This window comes from Vicia villosa, linkage group LG6, assembly GCF_029867415.1.
Source record: "Vicia villosa cultivar HV-30 ecotype Madison, WI linkage group LG6, Vvil1.0, whole genome shotgun sequence".
NCBI lineage: Eukaryota > Viridiplantae > Streptophyta > Magnoliopsida > Fabales > Fabaceae > Vicia > Vicia villosa.
The window spans coordinates 154,573,729-154,589,758 of NC_081185.1; the positions used below are offsets into that span (position 1 = coordinate 154,573,729).

The 16,030-nt window shown below is 33.1% G+C and overlaps 1 pseudogene; it reads right to left on the reverse strand.

The window, feature by feature from the left end:
• Nucleotides 1–4,914: 4,914 nt before the first annotated feature.
• Nucleotides 4,915–6,730, reverse strand: LOC131615047 (benzyl alcohol O-benzoyltransferase-like; annotated as a pseudogene).
• Nucleotides 6,731–16,030: the final 9,300 nt, after the last annotated feature.

Sequence of the window (16,030 nt, forward strand, 5' to 3'; positions counted from 1 at the left end):
TTCTTTTGTTAAAAACTCTAAAAGTTTTGCTCGAAGTGGAATACCTTATAAGTAGGTCTTCATCAGCTTTTGCGTCAAATTTTTCGAAGTTATCTTTCTCATTGTTAAGAATAATAATTTTACATCCAGATAATGTAAGTGATAGATATTCGGTTTTCTTCATTTATATAGTTCATAGGGAACCCATTTTAGATGTGGTTTTATCTAGGCACAATTCATGACATATCAAAACAATGCTTACTTCATTGGCACAAAAATATTTAAGAATATTAGTCTCATTGAGCATCATCCTCCCAAGCTCTTCTAGTGATCTATTTTTCCTCTCCATTATCCCATTTTGTTGGGGAGTTCATGAAGTGGAAAAGATTCATTACAAATATTTTTGAATTCCTCATTTTGGAATTCCTCACCGCAGTCGCTTCTAATGGATGCAATGTTTATTCCTTTTTTCTTCTGGATAATCTTGGCTAGTTTTTGAAAGGAAGCAAAAACATCTATTTTCTAAGATAGGAATAATGTCCATGTGTTGCAAGAGTAGTCATTTGCAATTACACGAGCATACAATATTAGAAAAGCAAGTATTAGCATCGACCATTTACCAACGCTACAAGCATAAAAATCGATGTTTTATCAGGTTTAGCTCGGTGTCGGGGAAGGCTAAAGGGCTCGAAGGTAACAAGTTAGTGTCGGCCAAAAGAGTCATGTCTAAAATAGCCTCGCCAAGGCTTAGTAGAGGCCAATGCTAAAAACCTAACTTTGAAAGTCAACAAAAACATAATTATCGGGGGGCCGACTAACGATATTGTCAAACTTTAAAAGTCAACAAAATTTGATAGGCCCACGCTAAAGTCAAACTTAAAAAGTGAACAAAATACAGTAGTGTGGGTCTGTCCCACGCTAAATTCAAACTTCAAAAGTCAACAAATCATGTTTAGCGGGGGCTGATCGACGCTAACGTCCAACTTCAATAATCAACAAATTATGTTTGACGATGGTCAGACTTCAAAAATCAAACTTCCAACATTATATTTTTCCATCACTAGTATTTTCCCACCTAAAAACTAACCCTGATGAGAATATAATACATCTACAAAATATAAAATCACCTGAACTTGAAGATATGAAACTCAGATCAGTTTTTGGTTCTAAATCCCCAACGTACTCTATATCTGAATATGAAAATGAAAGATAAAATAGATGAGTTTCAGAATTGGAAAACCATTTTTGTGATTGAAAAAGGAATCTGAAACTCACAGTGAATGAAAGATGAAAAAGGAATCTCACGGTGATTGAACCATTTTTGTCAACGATTTGTGTGAACGATTGAACATTTTCAATTTGAGGGTGAAGAACGATTCTCGATTTCAGTGCGAAGAACGATTCTCGATTTCGGGGTGAAGAACGATTTTCGATTACAGCGTGAAGAACATTTTTGATTTTGGGGTGAAAAACGTTTTCGATTTAGGGTGAGCAGCAATTTTCGATTTCGGTGTTAAGTTTTATTTTTAAATAAAGTTATATAAATAAAAGAGTATATATATATATATATATATATATATATATATATATATATATATATATATATATATATATATATATATATATATATATATATATATATATATATGGAGCATATCAAGTGAGAGCATTTTATAATGAGAGATGAGAAGAACAAATTAAATATCAACCATTTGATTCATCAAGAGAGAGAAATTAATAACCACATTAATGCATTAACATTCTCTCTCTTGATGAATCAAATGATTGATATTTGTTCCTCTCATCTCTCATTATAAAATACTCTCACTTGATATGCTCCCTATATATATATATATATATATATATATATATATATATATATATATATATATATATATATATATATATATATATATATATATATATATATATATATATATATATATATATATATATATATATATATATATATATATATATATATATAAAAGGAAAAAGGTATTAAATAGAAAGATAATTTAGTAATAAGTAAAAATTGTTATGGTGAGAATAAAATAAAATAATTTTTTCTCTATGCTAATTGTTTTACAATCTATAATTAATTTTTGTAAAAATTAATTTTTTTTTAAGTAAGGTTATACAAATAAAAGGAAAAAGAGTATAAATATAAATAAAAGGAAAAATGTATTAAATATAAAGATATTTTAGTAGTAAATAAAAATTTTTATGGTGAGAATAAATTAAAATAATTTTTTATTTTTACAATCTACAATTTATTTTTGTTAAAAATTATTTTGTGAGCAAAATTAATTTTTGTTTAAATCAAAAAAATTATTTTAATTTTTGTTATCATAAATAATTAAAGCATTTTTAATGAAAATAGTAATATTTTTTTAAAATATAAAGTTAATTTTGATTGCTTTAAGAGTAAAAATCAATTATATGTTTTTTTGTCTAATAGGACAATAGTGATAGAGTAAAGCTGTAGGTAAAAGTAATATTTAGTGACAAATATTAGTGATAGAGTAAAACTGTAGGTAAAAGTGGTCTTTCGTGACAAATATTAGTGATAGAGTAAAACTGAAGGTAAAAGTGATATTTAGTGACAAATAATTAGCCATCACTAGAAATGAGTGTCACAATATGACATTTTTTTTAGTGTACACAATCAAGAAAGAAGAAAATGATTATCAAGTCTTAATATCATTAGTGATTGCACATTGTAAACTATATACTCTTAGTGTTATAAAATTAATGTGGTGCTTTTATGATTATATGAACGAACTTTGTCCCTTTCCAATTTTAATAATTTAAGCTCCTCTTAAAAAGACTTGTTCAACTCATGTTCTTCTGGCAGTGGAGAAAGAATTAGATTTATTATCAGTTTCTATTTGAACATGCAAATTGTGATTAATCAAGATATTCCAATATAGAAAAACACTGTAGAATTATAGTTGAATGTTTGCCAATTTATCTTGTTCTGCTCTAGTTCAAACTTCAACTTTTGTATCTCATGAGTATGCGGTACGTGTGTTGCTATTGTGGGGCTATTTTTTCCTTCTACCGAATTTGCTAGCTCCTATAAGGCATTCATATATTTGTTAAAAAAATTTACGATCATGAAACTATTGATAGAAAATGGAAATATATTATTGAAACATCTCGCATAAATGGAAAAATATGTATGGAATGAAATACCTTATTACTCGGAACCACTCTCTCCGGCATAGTAACTATTTGACACTGAAAAAAGTGAAAGGTTACAAAGCTTTTGTCAATCTCCATGCTTCTAGTTAGGGGTGTTCAAAAATATGGTTATGTGAATTGTATATTTGAACCATTTAATTTAAACAATGTAAGTAGCCTCATTTGATGCCCGAATAACTTTGGTTGCCTCTTGGATTCGAGCTACTGTAGCCTCAGCCACAAATTTTAAGCTATGTGATAGGTGTGTGAGCATGAGAATTTTTTATTGAAAAGGATCGTCATGTTCACCAATACTAAGCACTGAAATAACATAAATTGTGAGAAATGGAAGAAATGAGAAAGAAACATAATGAGGCAGCATGCGAAGTAGTAAAAAAAGGAAGAAATGAGAAAAAAACAAATAGAGTTGAAGGTAGAAATGAGAAGAAAACAAATTGAGTTGGAGGAGACTTTGCGACTTGCAAATGAGTGAGCACTTAAATTTGACAGTTCTCACAGATGAAGCAAACTTCGTGTGGTGGATATGGAGGTTTTGGTGGATATGTCGAGAATGTAGACGGATGGACAAGGACAACATGGTGTAAAGAGAAGAGCGAATGGAATAGCTCGGTTGATTGATTATATGATAATTAATTTGCATATTTGCACTATTTATTTTTATTTCAACTTTAATTATGAATTTTTTTTTTAAATTTTTATAATTCTATTTGAATTTTTTCTAACTAAAAAATTATTTATGATAATAATGTTTACTTATTATAATATTATATATATATATATATATATATATATATATATATATATATATATATATATATATATATATATATATATATATATATATATATATATATATATATATATATATATATATATTAGTGTAATATTTATAGCAATATAATTATAATAATATTTTTTATACAATATTTAAAATCTTCCAAGGGTTACCCCATAAAATTTAAAATATCACACCGTCTTGCAAGGGGTTACCCTCCAAAAAATTTAAAACACTATTTTTGTAGGCCACAGATTAACATGGAAAATAGCACGAGAAGTAAAGTGACGTAGAGTGACGTGACTTTTTATTGCCATGGGTTAAACCCTTAACAAATATGGCTTTTTCTTGTTGTGAGAAGTTGGGGAGAAGAGTATTTTTTTTACTTGAAAATAATTTCTAGATGTATCATGGGTGAACTCATGCACGTACTCTAGTTGTCTTCAAAACTCTATCTTCTTTATTCACCAATAGTTGATCGAGTGTTCGTCTTGGTTCTGAGGTATGTTTTGTTTTTTGGTTTTCGTTGTTCTCAAGGTCAATTCTGACGAGTTTATGATAGTGCTGACGGTAATAGATCTAACTTGCATGCTAAGGGGTTAGTCTTTAGCTGCTCGAGTGCTTTTCTTGTCCTTTTTATTTGATTTATTATTTAATTTGTTGTGGAGTTTTCTTTTTGTTGATTTTTTTTATTTGTATCCTTCGTAATACTCTAGGCACTTCTTCTTGTGCTTCAGAATTATTCACATTTTTGTGGCTTTCACCTTTTGATATTAATATATTATCTTTCTATTTAAAAAATAAAAAACAAAACTACCAAGTTGATACCACAAGAAAAATAATAAATAACTTAAATAAAAAGCACAAAACTCAAAAACAAACATATAAAATTGGACAAAATATCAAGCAATACAAAGAGCAAAAATTCAAAGCAATAAAACACCACCCCAAATAAGGAGAAACATGCGAGAGTTCCATTCTTAGAAAACCTCCATTAAAAGAAGAATCGTTCTTCAAGAAAAACACCAACTATAAGGTAGACTTGACAAAACTGGAAACACTTGTGGTAGTATAATTTTGGCTATGAAGAATCTCATCTAACTCTTTAGCAAACCTCTTCATTACTTTAGAGGACAAACAAATTGGTAACATCATACATTCTTCTCCTTTTACATTCATATGTGGAACAATATAAGTTGCACCTGGAAAAGGTCCAGCCCCACCTTTAACAACTCCACCATACACCCCTGCACCCCATCCAAAATCACTTCTATAAATTTAGCTTGAGTCAAATCTGAAATAATACAAGAATTTACAGTTGTAAATAAACATCTTTCGTTAATAACCATAAAATTTTCTACATATTGTATGTATTCCTCTGTAACTTCATCTTTTACTTTTCTTATCAACTCTAATGCATAACCTAGTGAGTTTCCACAAAGCTTCCATGCCGTGGTGAGGGCAGCAGGAAATGCAAAACAATTACCGTAATACCCGACAAATGAAGAATGTTTAGCACTAAACCTTGAACGTGCATTGACGATCACCATCATTCTTACTTCTTCTTCGGGCTTTAACTGCAATGCTTTTGTGCGACAGTACCAAAAACATGCAGTGGTAAGATCGAATGTGGTACATTGGCTAAGGTGAACTGGAACCAAGAGACGAATTCTAGCTATGTCTGAAGGTTTAAAGAAAAAAGATTGATGGACTATGGTAGTAGTAGTTTCTTTTTCATTGATGGTATTGTTTGATGGAAGTATTTATTTGTATTCACGATGGCTGCATGTAATGCGTGGTGGATCTCTTGCCATTAGAAGCTCTCTATGCCACACAGGTTGAATCGAAGGATGATGTGCTCCTCGAGCTATTTCTGCCCAAGCATTCATGAACTGTTTCAAACCAACTGCATCACCACTTATATGATTCCAATTCATTGCCACTATGAAACCACCGCAACTGAGACGTGCCACCTATAATTATTTTAACTAAATATCATTTTAGAATATATGTATGCATGTTGTAATTAATTAGACTTGCTATATGTATAATATTAACATGTTGTAAGTTCAAGTAGTTGCATAATTTAATCAATATATTTACATAAAGAAAAATGATATTTCAACATAATTAAATAATAAGAAAAAAGGACAAAGGGATCACATCAAAAACTTTATTAGTTTAATAAGGAAACCTTTATGAGTAAAATATACTACGTTTATTTTTGGACTATATACATAAATATTCTATTTGTTATATCTCATTTTTTATTAGTAAAATTTAATGGATGAGAGAATTAATGTAATTGAACCTGTATGAGTCGAATGGGACGATCCTGTTGGAAATTATGAGCATTAATTTCATTAAGATGTGTTCCAAAATGAAAAATGTGAAATAAAGTTAATTGGCAATAAATGCTTCATAAATAGTCCCACATAGAAAGTGGAGTAAACTTTAAAAGCATTTATAAAGTCCTTAGATCAATGTACTTTCCAAAGGAGCCAAAGAGGATAAAGTGCCACATAGACATATGTGGTGGTCCCAAGCATTAGGCCATTTGTCTCTACCAAAACACCCTCGCCGGTGTCGGAGACACCGTCTCCGGGACCGGGTCCGAGGGCGTGGGCGTAGAGGCGCTAGTGGCGACTTGTAGACGACACTTGAGCACTTAGGCACGAGTAAGGCTGAATTATCCTGGGTATTCAGGCCATTCCAACTCTAAGACAATCGAGAGTATGCTTGAAATACTTTTAAGGAAAGTGACTCCATTCGCGATTCAGCCTGGTTCCATTCGATTTTACGGAAATATCTAACAATCTTAAAAGTATTTATACAATGGCTTCCGACGTTGCAGTTTCAAGCATCAAAGTTATGAACCAGGATCTTGTCAAATTGGATCGCTTCGATGGAACCAACTATGCCAGATGGCAAGACAAGATGACATTCCTTCTGACTGCCCTGAAGATTCACTATGTCTTAGATCCTGACTTAACGCCAATTCCAGAACTAACAGATGATGATTCTGAAGAAGTCAAGAAGAAACGCAAGAAACGTAAGGAGGACGAACTGTTGTGTCGTGGACATATTCTAAATACACTATCTGATCGTCTCTATGACCTCTATACGAATAATCCCTTCGCAGTTGAGATATGGAAAGCCCTCGAGTTTAAGTTCAAGGCCGAAGAAGAAGGTATGAAAAAGTTTTTAATTTCTAAATACTTTGATTTTTAATTTATAGACTCCAAACCCATTTTTCCCCAAGTGCACGAATTGCAAGTCCTGGTGAACAAAATCAAAGCGGTGAAAATAGACATCCCCGAGACTTTTCAAGTTGGTGCAATCATTGCAATGTTGCCACTTTCGTGGAAAGGCTATAGAAAGAAATTGCTGCATAGTTCTGAGGACTTTTCCTTGGAGAAAATCCAGAAACATCTTCGAATCGAGGAGAAATCGAAGGCAAGGGAAAAATCAGAATCTGCAGGTCTTTCCAAAGCCAATGCTGTGACCAACAAGGAAATAAAGAATCATGATGGCAACAAAAGTCATCTAGGACCAAAAAAGGAACACAACAAGTTCAAGAATCCTAGGGGTCAAAAGGGTCCAAAGAACGGATGCTTTGTTTGTGGAAAACCTGGACACTATTCTCGAGATTGCAGGCACAGCAAATCAAAAAATGAGATCAATGTTGTTCATGCAAATGATGACATAATTTCTACCGTGAGCGAAATTATGGCAATCAAGGGCAAAGTACAAGGTTGGTGGTATGATACATGTGCTACGGTGCATGTCTCCTATGACAGGGCTGCATTCAAAACCTATTCTGAGACAAATGATGGACAAGAAGTACAAATGGGAAATGAAGTACGATCTAAAGTTGTTGGAACTGGATCGGTCGAACTCAACTTTACTTCTGGAAAGAAAATTACTCTTGTCAATGTGCTTCATGTCCCCGACATGAATAGGAATCTTATTAGTGGGGATTTGTTGGGAAAACCTGGTATTAAATCCGTTTATGAATCAGGAAAACTTATATTGACCCGTAATGGTGTATTTGTTTGAAAAGGATATTCCGCTGAGGGAATGATCAAACTATATATTACCGACAATATGATTAATGAAATTTCTAATTTTTATTACATGCTTGATTTTGTTTCTTTATGGCATAATAGATTAGCCCATACTGGTATTAGTTCAATGAAGAGACTAATTAAATCTGGAATAATATCATGTATTATTAATGATTTCAACAAATGTGAATTGTGCGTTAAATCAAAGATGATTAAAAAAGCTTTCAGAAGTGTTGAAAGAAAGACAAATCTACTTGATCTTATACATTCAGATTTGTGAGAATTTAATGGCATGTTGACCCGTGGGGGAAATAGATATTTCATCACATTCATTGATGATGCTTCTAGATACACATATGTATATCTCTTAAAGCATAAAGATGAAGCTTTTAATGCCTTTAAGATATATAAAGCAGAAGTAGAAAATCAATTAAATAGAAGTATAAAAGTCCTTAGGAGTGACAGGGGCAGTGAATACTTGTCTACTGAATTTGATTCATTTTGTGAAGAACATGGCATAATACATGAATGTTTGGCGCCTAGAACACCACAACAAAATGGCATAGCCGAAAGAAAGAATCAAACATATCAAGAGATGATGAATGCCATGCTAATGCACCCAGAATTACCTTTCAATTTGTGGGGCGAAGCCTTACTATCCGCTTGTCACATAATTAATAGAATTTCGTTGCAGAAAACTGGTATTTCTCCATATGAGGTATGGAAAAGCATGACACCAAATATCGGTTATTTCAAAGTGTGGGGGTGTGTGGCTTACTACAAAAATATGGATCCTAAGAGAACCAAGTTGGGTCCTCGAGGGATAAGATGTGCTTTTGTTGGATATGCACAAAATAGTAAAGCATACAGACTCTTGAATTTAGAGTCTAATGTCATTGTTGAATCCCAGGATGTAGAATTCTTTGAAAATCTTATCACTAAGGATAAAGAATCAGAGTCGGCCACAAATAAAGAATCTTGTGAAGAAGATCCTTCTCGGATTGTAGAAATACAACCTGAAGTCACATCTCGAATCATTGAATCACAACCCGAACCTAGGATAAGAAAAAGAGTCCGGAAAACAAAAAATCTAGGACCATACAAAATTGATTCTCAATCTATTTCATTTTATTTGGTCGAAGGAAATAGTACGAAATTCGTTCAAAGTATTCCGGTCATTCTTCAAGTAGGGGATGATCATAAAACTTATAAGGAAGCAACAACTTCAAGGGACTCCTCTTTTTGGAAGGACACTATCAAAGATGAAATGGATTCAATTATGTCCAACCACACTTGGGAACTTGTCGACTTACCAAAGGGATCAAGGCCCATTGGATGCAAGTGGGTGTTTAAAAGGAAATATCATAGTGATGGTACCTTAAACACTTATAAAGCAAGATTAGTGGCAAAAGGATTCAGACAAAAGAAAGGTGTAATACGGTGAACTGACTTTATTAAAATGTCGCGGATAGCAAGAGTCGCCACCGGCTTTTATTTTTTCCAATTTATAGAAAGGCTAAAATAATAGAAAAAAACCTTTTTTGAAAGAGATTGAGTTCGGGGGTAAATTATACAAAGGGAAGGTTTAAAGCACCCATTGTATCCATGGTTTTCCATGGGCTCTTAATTGCTTAGCTCACTTTTAAATCATTTGAAATGTTTGAAGTGTCGTGTGTGAATACGAAAAGATTTCAAAGAAGAACTTTAGCTTGTAAATAAGCGTAGTCTTTTTGAGTTTAATTTTGAAAAGAGTGGGAAAAAGATTTTGAATTTAGAGCAAGCAATTAGTAGCAACTACCCTAAGTTAGAAAAATTGTTCTTTTAGTCTTTCGGGCGAAAGGGTCTATCCATACCATGAGAGGGCAGGAAGTCTTTCAATTGGATGTGCTGGTCATCGAGAATAATCGTTCGCCATAAGACTGTCCCTACCATAAAGAGGGCAGGTAGTCTAAGGGAAGGATATAATAGTCATTTAGGCAACAGTAAGGATACCTTAGCATTCGAAGGGACTATCACCATTTTATCGAGGGACGAGATCATATTTATCATAGGCAACTCGAAGGGGCTATGATCTTTTATCGGAGGGACATGGTGATTTTGAATCGAAGGCAGCAAGCTAAGGTATCCCTACATCCGAGGGACTTGACTATATTTAGTATAATTAGAGGCAACAGGCAACAATAAGAGGGGTTACCCTAAAGGTGTGTGGGTGCACAATCACGTGGTTAACTTCGATTACATTTATCTTGTAAAGTTATTCATTCTAGATCCAGTTCATGGTTTGCACTCCCTAATTTACTAACCACAACAGTTATGATAAATAGTTTAAAAAAATCTACGCTATTACAATAAACACATGTTAATGCAGAAAAATAAAAAGCGGAATTTAAAAGGCCCTAATTACTATTACATCAAAATTGAATAGGCAACCTATACACCTTATAATATTTAAATAACAGAAATTAAATAAAATAAATAAATGTCATAATTAAATAAAGGCGAAATTTAAATGACGGAAATTAAATAAATAATTAAATAAACGTCATAATTAAACAAAGGAAAAATTAAAATAAAGGCACGCGACAATCATAGAGTGTGGGATGAGAGGAGAAATTCGTAAATAAATTAAGTTAGAAAAATCAGGGTTAACAAACCTAAACCTTTAAAAACCCAATGATATTAAATTAATTATTACGGTAAAAACCCTAATCATAAATGTACAAGGTTTATTTAAGAAAACTTACTGTGACCTAAAAAGGTTTGTGTGGTTTGAAAATTTTGTTAATGGGCAATACCTACCTGAGGCTACCTAGGGTTATCTATGGTTTTTGAAATTTGCTGGTAATTACTAAACCTAATAAAACAGTGAATTAACTAAATAAATCTAATTAGCCTAAATTACCTAATTAAATTAAATTAGCCTAAGTCTAAAAATTAATTATTAGTTAAACCTAAAATTAAGTTAATTGATCTAAATTAAAAATTAAATTAGAATTATTATAACACCCTAAATTAAAATTAAATTAGTTTAATTAATATTATCCTAAAAACTAAATTAGTTTATCTTTTTTAAAAAAATTGATTTTAATTAAAAGGTTTGCAAGAAAAAGGAAAGGGGTAAAACTAATCATATAAATAAATATAAAACAATTTATAAAAACCTGGGGTTTGTAATCCGGTGTTGCTGGATCTTGAAGGTCCATGGTGAAGAAGCATCTCCTTGGCGTTTGATTTGTTGGTCGCTGGATCCAGTGGATGAGATTTGAGGATGTACGGTGGGGACCCATTTGCGTTGCACGCCAGATCTGCAAGGAACAACAAAATTGAAAAAGAATAAAAATACATGTCTTGCTCAGGGGTTGAACTCGTGACCCCAGGATTTCCATGCCACACGCCTTGCCAACTGTACCAATTTTGTTTGTTGACATTAAATCATCCGTAATTAATAATATTAGAAAACAATGAAAAATCTGAAAATTCAAACTTCAATGGAAAGTGGACCCCATGTTCCTTTGAATCAGCCAGTCGTGTGAGGAGAGAGAGAAGCGAGTTGGTTGACCATCCAATCAAGGTATGGCACGCGTGGAGAGAGGTTTGAGAAAGTTGACTAGCCAATCATGCTTCCCAGAATCGCCATGCGTATCGGTCAATTGTTCCACCATTACTGTTCATCATCTCTTTCAAATTACCTGTGGATTTTATTATGGATTTACCTGCAAATTCTGTTGCGAGTTTTGCCACGATTCTCCATGGCTTCATCCTGCAATTTTGGAACCTGAAAAATCTCACAAATAAAAATCCAAGGGCACTCCTCCCCCCCTGAATCGGACCTCCTGAGTCCATTGGTGGTGCCCGTTTGGGCTGAAACGACCTAAAACACATAATACAAACAGAAACAAGAAACGTGCCCTAGCCATGGCACCTTGTCATTCTCACGTTAGAGCTTACAACCAAGGGCTATAAACAACCTAAAACATATATGTGAACAAGTGCTTATGCATAGACTCCATTAAAACACCATATATAACAGGTTTGAAATTCAAAAGTTCTTACTAATGTGTGTAGCTTCGTGGAGGCGTTTTTAGGCACGGTTTTGTTCGCCTAAGGACTTGTCCCGATTGCTGGAATGCTCAGGAGGATGAGTATATCTATGTTATTGATTGAGAACGTCTGCAATGAGAAATCTCCCTTGCCCTAGTTTGGAGAAATTTTTGAGAGCTTTGGTTGTTTCTTGGAGGAAGTTATGAGGCAAGGGTTTCGTGTCTTTTGATCAGAATGATATGAGTATATATAGTAGATCAAATTAGGGTTGAGAATACTTAGAGAAAAAGCATGAGATTTGATTGAAAATTTTCTTTGATTTTTGCATAAAATCTTTTTTTTTGGGATTGAATCTATTTTCCAACTTTTCCAAACGTGTAATGGCCCATGTTGGATGATTGCATGAATGGAATATTTTTGTGTAATTTTAATTTGATTTATTCTTTGATTTTATTTGATTCATATTGAATTTAAATAAATAAATCCAAAATAAATGCAATAAAAACCACAAAATAATTATCAAATAGGCTTTGGGCCTTTAATGAGCTCATTACCATGTGGGAAGTCCAAACTTGGAAGCCCATTACTTAAAACTTTGAATTTGGTCATTTAGGAATCCATGATTTTCTTCAAATTTCTCCAACTTCTGACAGTCATAACTCACTCAATTTGTATCCTATGAAGGTGTTCTAGAACTTTTTGGAAAGCCCAAGATGTCTTCTACAAGCCACTTTGGAACATAATTTTCATTTGGAGATTTTATCTTGATGATATGGCTCCTGACAAAAAACTGCTTTTTGCGAGCTTCCAGAAGGACCTGTAATGTATTGGCTCATATCTCTCAAATGGTGCATTTCTGGCCTTGGCTTATCAGAGACAAAATTGTAGATAATTCAATTTCCTTAAATATAGGCTTTGGTTGGGAAATTTCTGATGTTCCATGTGAAAGTTATGGCTGGTCAAAGTTCAGTTCACTTTCTCCTCTAAAACCCTAATTTAGAACTTTGAGTTTTGTTGATCTCTGAACGTTCCTTGATGATTCATGATCAATCCTTGACAAATGATGAATGACACTTCCAAATGAGGATGTTGACCAAAAATCAGGAGTTTTGACTATACTTTGACCATAGTTGACTTTTAGGTCAAACTAGTCGACTGTTGACCATTTGAACTTTTGACTGAGCAATCTTATGAATCAGAGCTTGCAACTTGGCATGAGGATCCTTTAAGGCATATGAGAGACCAAGGGTTCCATTTGAGGTCTTAGAACTTGATTTTTCTTTGAAAAGATCAAAACCCTAGTTGGAGGGTAGTTGATTAGGAGAGTGTGCATTCAATCAAGTCTTGTGCTTCTGTCATTCAGCCGAGTTTAAATATGAAAATATGATGGGCAAATTTTGGGGTATGACAAAAGGTATAGATTATTTTGAAACTTATGCACCAGTAGCAAGGACAACCACAATTCGATTGTTGTTTGCTTTAGCCTCTTTGAATGATCTTATAGTTCATCAAATGGATGTTTAAATAGCGTTCCTAAACGGAGATCTTGATGAGGAAATCTATATGGAACAACCAGAAGGCTACGTGCTTCCTGGAAATGAACTAAAGGTGTGCAAACTTGTCAAATCTTTATATGTCTTAAAACAAGCACCAAAACAATGGCATCAAAAATTTGATTCTACAATATTGTCAAATGGATTTATTCCTAAATCTTGTGACAAGTGCTTATATACAAAAGTGCACAACAATACTGTAATATTCTTGTGTCTCTATGTTGATAACATGCTAATAATTAGCAACAAAATGAATGGAATTTTAGAAATAAAGAAATTTCTAACTTCCACTTTCAAGATGAAAGATCTTGGACTTGTTGACACAATTTTAGGAATAAAGTCAAGCGAAATAGCGGGGGTTATGAACTTAATCAAACACATTATATTTAGAAAATGCTTGATAAGTTTAAACACCTGAAATTCAAGGAAGTGACCACTCCATTTGATCACGTAGTCAAACTTGAAAAGAATGATGGAAGAGTAGTGGCTCAATTAGAATATGCAAGTGCAATCGGATGTCTTATGTACTTAATGCAATGTACCAGACCTGACATATCATTTCCAGTCAGTAAAATGAGTAGATTTACTAGCAACCCGAGTAATGAACATTGGAAGGCAATCACGAGGATTTTTGGCTATTTACTGAAAACCAAAGATCTTGGCCTTCATTATGGTAGGTTTCCTGCCATATTAGAAAGATATACCGATGCGGGTTGGATATCAAATGTTGGAGATCATAAATCTACAACTGGTTGGATATTTACACTAGCTGGAGGAGCAATTTCTTGGAGGAGCAAGAAACAAAAATGCATTAGTCTTTCGACCATGGAATCAGAGTTTGTGGCTCTCGCTTCCGCTGGTCAAGAAGAAGAATGGTTGAGGGATCTCCTTTTGGAAGTTCCATTGGCTAAGGATAATGTTTCAAAGGTTATGATACACTGCGATAGCCAGGCCACTCTAGCAAGAGCATTCAGAGAAGTGTATAATGGAAAGTCTAGGCATATAGGGCTTAGAAATTCGTTCGTGAGAAAATTGATTAAGGATGGAATCATTTCACTCACGTATATACGAACAAGCTATAATTTGGCTGATCCGTTTACTAAGCCATTGGCCAGAGACTTAGTAAAAACAACCTCAAGAGGCATGGGGTTGAAACTCCTTGAATAAGAGTTCCGACAATGGCAGCAATCCAATCTTAAGTTAACAGAACATTAACCTCAAGATTTTCAATGGGTAACAACAAGTCGTTGATTTGGATAATTGTCAAAAATTTCGTGATAATGTTGACCTTAGAAATGAGGGTTGAGTTTTATTTTAAAAAAAACTCTTAATGAAGTTCAATACCGAGGGTACGTGTCTAATGGAAAAGGACACTATATGAACTTCACCTATGTGAATTTCGAGATGGTGCCGTCTCAAAGTGAGAGTTGGAGTTTCTCTCTTGAAAAATTCATGAAACAGGATATCACATGGCCATAAATAAGTTCTAAGCGAGTTATGCAGAGGAAGAAACTTTAAAGAGTGTGTGTAAGGCAACACCGGTCTAATCATATGGATTCATGGTTTAAAAGCTTTGCTACCTAATATTCCGATTAAACTAAGGTTAAGTTTTAAATCGAAAGATACCTAACTGTACTAACACTATTTATATCTCATTTCTGGAATTATTAACTTTGTCATTATTAGAACAAGTGGGGGATTGTTGGAAATTATAAGCATTAATTTCATTAAGATGTGTTCCAAAATGACAAATATGAAATAGAGTTAATTGGCAATAAATGCTTCATAAATAGTCCCACATAGAAAGTGGAGTAAACTTTAAAAGCATTTATAAATCCTTGGATCAATGCACTTTCCAAAGGAGCCAAAGAGGATAAAGTGCCACATAGACATATGTGGTGGTCCCAAGCATTATGCCACTTGAACATATGTTAGTATACCTAATTATTCATTAAATACTTTGTTATCATCAAAACCTAAGGAATATGGTATAAACTAATTTTCTTCCAACATATCATGTTTGTTATTTTTTCACGAATAATTTCAAATCAACAACTGTAAAATAGGAGTTCAGTCACGATTAGTTGATGGTTTGTGCTGGAGTTGGTGTTTCTATTCACCTCTTCATTAACTTAAATTCTAAGGGGTCGATCTTTAGCTGCTTGAGTGATTTAGTTGCCATCCTTTGTTTTGATTTATTATTCGGTTAGTTATGAAGTTTTCATTTTGTTGTTTTTTTATTTTTATACTTTGTAATCCTCTAGGCACTTCCCGTACTTTGGGATTATTTATATTTTAGTGGTTTTCACTTTTGATATTGATATATTATTTTGTAATTAAAAAAAAATAAAATTATCAAGTTGATACAACCAAAACAACAATAAATAACATAAAAAAAGCACCAAAAG